The sequence below is a fragment of the Heptranchias perlo genome, chromosome 20, assembly GCF_035084215.1.
Source record: "Heptranchias perlo isolate sHepPer1 chromosome 20, sHepPer1.hap1, whole genome shotgun sequence".
In the NCBI taxonomy this organism is placed as follows: domain Eukaryota; kingdom Metazoa; phylum Chordata; class Chondrichthyes; order Hexanchiformes; family Hexanchidae; genus Heptranchias; species Heptranchias perlo.
Window position 1 is genome coordinate 15,955,180 of NC_090344.1, and position 5,125 is coordinate 15,960,304.

Sequence of the window (5,125 nt, forward strand, 5' to 3'; positions counted from 1 at the left end):
GGCTCGTTGGTCTAGGGGTATGATTCTCGCTTCGGGAGTTTCATTGAGTGATATGCGAGAGGTCCCGGGTTCAAATCCCGGACGAGCCCTCCTTTTAGTGAAAAGTCACCAATTGTCTTCTCACATCTTTTCAGTTTTGCTGTTGGTGGAACTGAATTATATCCGGAGGATGTTTGAGCTCCAGTGGACTGAATGCCGAAGTTTCGTCGACCCAATACACATGAAGCAAATAAAATGTCTCAAGATGATGAGGAGATTGAAACTGAATTTGGATTTTTCCCAATTCAGGCGGATATTAGATGACGGGATGGAAAGCCACATATCCAAGTTTGCCGATGACACCAAGATGGGCAGCATTGTAAGCAGTGCAGATGAAAGCATAAAATTACAGTGAGGCATTAATATAAAAAATGAACGTGCAAAATTGTGGCAAATCGATATGAATTTCGTCAAGTGTGAGGTCATCCACTTTGGACCTAAAAGGATAAATCAGAGTACTTTCGAAATGGTGAAAAGCTCGAAACAGTGGAGGTCCAAAAAGACTTAGGGGTCCATGAACATACATCATTAAAATGTCATGGACAGGTGCAAAAAATAATCAAAAAGGTTAATGGAATGTTGGTCTTTATATCCAGAGGACTAGATTCAAGGGGATAAGCGTTATGATACAGTTATACAAAGCTCTGGTTAGACCAGACCTGGAGTATTGCCTTCAGTTCTGGGCAACGCACCTTCGGAAGGATATATTCGCTATGAAGGGAGTGCAGCGTCGATTTACTAGAATGTTGCCTGGACTCCACAGTTTAAATTACGCGGAGAGATTACATCAACTCGGGTTTGCCTCGAATTCAGTCGATTAAGTGCTGATTTGATCGAACATTTCAAAATATTAAGGGGAACTGATGGGGTAAATAGAAAAAAAAGATTTCCGCCCGTTAGCGTGTCTCGGACTCGGGGAAGCAGCCTGAACATTGGATCAGGACTTTCAGGAGTGAAGTTGGGAAACACCTCTGCAAGCAAAGGGAGGTAGAAGTTTGGAACTCTCTTCCGCAAACGGCAGTTGATGCGAGCTCAATTGTTAATTTTAAACCTGAGATTGATAGATTTTTGTTAACCAAAGGCATTAAGGGACATGGGGCTAAGGCGATAATATGCAGTTAGGTTACATATCAACCAGGATCTCACTGAATTGCGCATAAGGCTCGAGGGGCGAAATAGTATACTTTTGTTCTTCAGCTCCTCATTGTTACAGAATGATCCTGCATTGTATCGGGAATCGAACCAAGGTCTCCACCGTAACAAGTAAGAATTCGACCCCAAGCACCATCAATGCGCGCGTTTGCAACAGCAGCATGTGTCCATTTGGAATCCGATCTGAATGAACATGCCGTTTACAGCTGCGGTGGCCGAGTGTTTAAAGCGTTGGACTCAAAATTCAATTGAGGTTTTCCTGCCCAGGTTTGAATTCTGCTCGCAGAGCTACTGTTTAAAGATCCCTTCAGTGCTGAAATAGATTAATTGGAATTAATTGACCGCATTTATCTCTCTCCCAGAATGAGAGATTCTCCAGCGAGGCTTTAAAGTTGTGTCCAATCTTCTCTTGCAAGATTTCAAGACCCAAGAAGGAATCTCTCCCAATCTGTAACGTAAATTCTGCTAGTTTGCAAAACCTGACATTTATTCTCTTTATTTTCTTTGCCTGCATCTCTCTATCTCTCCATGTCTCCGTCTCTTGTCTTTCTGTATTGTCCACAATGGACTTCTCAGGCTTCCTTGAACGGCGATGGCTGATCTCACCTGCAACAATTGCAGAGAAGGGTAAAGAAAAAACAGACTGAGGAAGTAGGAAAAGGAAAGGTGCAACCCAGCTGATAAATTCGTCGCTAATGTTTCCACATTCATGGCTCTTCGTTCTCATGGTGAATGAAAGCAGCAATTTGAGTAAAGTGTACTTATGGTGGAGTGTAAACTATGACGATGCCGAGACAGACGACAATGTCGTTTCAGAGTAATTCATTCTGTAAAGTGTTACTTGATAATACAAGTCGTACATTCAGAACTAATTTGATAAAGAGAGACGAATATTGTTGATCTGAAATAATTAGTTTAGAACCTGATATTGCTCTACATCGTATATCGTACAAGAAAGCGAGTTTGGATGGCCATGGTGTTCTGAAAGGATGGCGGATCGGCTGCGTGGCAGCGAAATTTTACAGTGGCTGCACGGCTCTGTTACCAGTTGGACTTTGGATCTGATTCTCGCTCAGGGAGTTTCACTGGTTCAAATCCCGGTATGAGCCCCCTTGCGTCCCCATTTTTCGTCAAAAACCACCAATTGGCTTCTCACATCTTTGAAGCAAGTGCAGAAGGCAGGTTTGATTTATCTCCAGCCGAGCATGTTTGAACACCAGAGGAGAGAATGCAGAGGGTTTGTCCACGAAAGACACGTCGACGAAATGAAGATAATCTTTCAAGAAGTTGTACAGATTGAAGCCGGCACATGAATTTATCCCAATTCAGGCGATCTCATGGGTACAGATACAAAAGGTAAAGGAAGCTGCATTGGCCTGGAACCAAACCCCTGGTTTCCCGTCGGCAGGCGAGGGTTCGACACTGAACCACCAATGCACACACGGCTGCAGGCTGCACGTGTAGCGTTGGATACAAGTCTGGAACATGCAGTCTGGCAGAGTTCCTGTGATGAGCCTGCGCAGTTAACAACCGCGTGCTACCTGTGGGTGAGCAAACGAGTGGGTCAAGCATGGTCTTGAAATTCACTGAGATTCGAAATCACTTCACACCGCCACTGTAAAATGGTCAAATAAATAAGAGCTGTAGTTACCAGGCAGTGTTTACTTTTTTCAGAAATAATGTAAGAATCCAGCCCTATGTACACGTCTAAGATTTCACGGCATGCGACGAATTTCCTTTAAGCTGCCACCTAAATTCTGCTCAATCACAGAATTGGAGATTTATACTATTTTTCTTTGCATGTATCTATCTATCTCTGTCTGCGTTTCTTCACTTTCGCTGTTGATCCCTAATGGACTTACCAGGCTTCCTTCAACAGCCAGGTCTGCAAACCCGGGATGGGAAAAGGCTGTCGGTTCTTCGTCCAATTGTTGGATTTCGACGGGATGAGATTTGCTATTTTCCGTCTCCGTTTTCGGAAAAAATAAACCCAGATGGGATTTCCCCTGCTCGGGTCCCGTCACCTCCGGGTAATGGGAATGAACCCGATCTCGCACTCGATTTAATATCTGTATTCTCATTGTTTAACAATAAAATTATGGGGATATATTTATTTTGAGGGCACATTTTAGAAATGAACACATTACAGACTTATTCGAAAACTAGAAGCACGTGGGATTAAAGGGTCGGTGGAAACGTGGGCAAGTAATTGGCTAAAGGATAGGAGGCCGAGATTAGTGGTGAACGGATGTCTTTCTGACTGGAGAGAAATATGCAGTGGAATCCCCCAGGGGTCGGTATTAGGACTATTGCTTTCTTGTTATATATAAATGACTTGGATGTGGCAATAGGGAGCACAATTTCGAAGTTTGCGGATGATACAAAACTTGGTAACGTAATAAATTGTGAGAAAGATAATAGCAGACTTCAGGAGGACAAAGACAGACTGGTGAAATGGGCAGTCACGTGACAGATTTAACGCCGATCAGTGTGAAGTGATGCACTTTTGGAAGATGAACATGGAGAGGCAGTATCATCTAAATGGAACAATTTATGGGGGGTTCGAAGAGCAAAGGGACCTGGGGGTTCATATTCAGAAAACAGGGCAAGTTGGTCCGGTGGATATGAAAGCGTATGGGATTCTTGGCTTTGTAAATAGGGGCATTGAATACATTAAAAAGGGAAATCATACTAATCCTTACAAATCATTGGTAAGCCCTCAGCTGAAGTATATTGTACAGATCTGGGCAACACATTTTAGGATGAAAAGGCATTGAAGAGGATTCAGAGCAGGTTGACCTGGATGATACCAGTGATGAGGGATTTCAGTTGTATGGAGAGATTGGAGAAACTGGGATTGTTCTCCTTACAGCAGAGATGGTTAACGGGAGACCTAATAGAGATATTAAAAATAATGAGGGGTTTTGAAAGAGCAAGTAGGGAGAAACTGTTTTTTCTGGCAACTGGGTCGGTAACCAGAGATCACAGATTTAAAATAATTGGCAAAAGAACAAGAGGGGAATTGAGAAGAATTTTTTTCACACAGAGGGTTGTTGAGATCAGGAACGCACTTCCTGAAAGGATGGTGGAAGCAGATTCCATTGGATCATTTAAAAGGCAATTGGACATAATTGAAGAGGACTAATTTGCAGTGTTATGGGGAAAATCTGGGGTGTGGGTCTAATTTGGACAGATCTTCGAAAAAGCTGACACTGGCACGACGGCCGAATGGCCTCCTTCTGTGCTGTAAGGTTCTATGATTCTATGATTACCTTCTGAATCATTGCAATTGAGGCTATTCAGTGTTGATCAACGAAGAAAATTATAACCGTGATATTCGGCTTCTCCATTCCCTTATGAATATCGGAGCTTATAATGTCCAGGCGGGGGTGGGACTGAATGGGGGATAGAGTGCGGAGATTGGAATGGAAGCCCAGCAGAATGAACTTGGTCTCATCAGTTTTTGTTATTTTTCCTGCCAGTTGCCCGAAGCAGGCGGTGAACCTTCTTCTCGAGAGAGGATCGTCATTTCAGTTCAGAAGGAAAAAGGTCTCAAGAAAATCGGGTAAAACGCACACAGAATGATCCGGGACTTACAGCACACCCCTTTTAAACAGACACAGATGCGGAATTATCTGGGACTAACAGTACGTCCCTTTTTAACGGACACAGACACGGAATGATCCAGTCATAAATCTTCATTGTGGTCCATAAGTTTCTCTTACGTTGACGTTAAGATTTACTCTTTTTACAATGACACCAATGTACACTCTGATATTTCGCGACCATACAATCTCAACACCTCCCTGGAAGGAACTGTTGCTGATTTCAGCAAACAATGCAATACCCACGGTCTGCCGTTTCGAGAAGGATGGGACATTGACCAGATCTTCTGGGTGGACTGAATGAGAGAAACAAAATTTAAACAAAATAA

At 43.1% G+C, this 5,125-nt stretch overlaps 1 non-coding gene across 1 annotated transcript; it reads left to right on the plus strand.

The window, feature by feature from the left end:
• Positions 1 to 89, plus strand: trnap-cgg (transfer RNA proline (anticodon CGG)). Its single transcript is given in 2 exon segments — positions 1 to 36; positions 54 to 89. It is a non-coding gene; the product is annotated as a tRNA-Pro (tRNA).
• Positions 90 to 5,125: the final 5,036 nt, after the last annotated feature.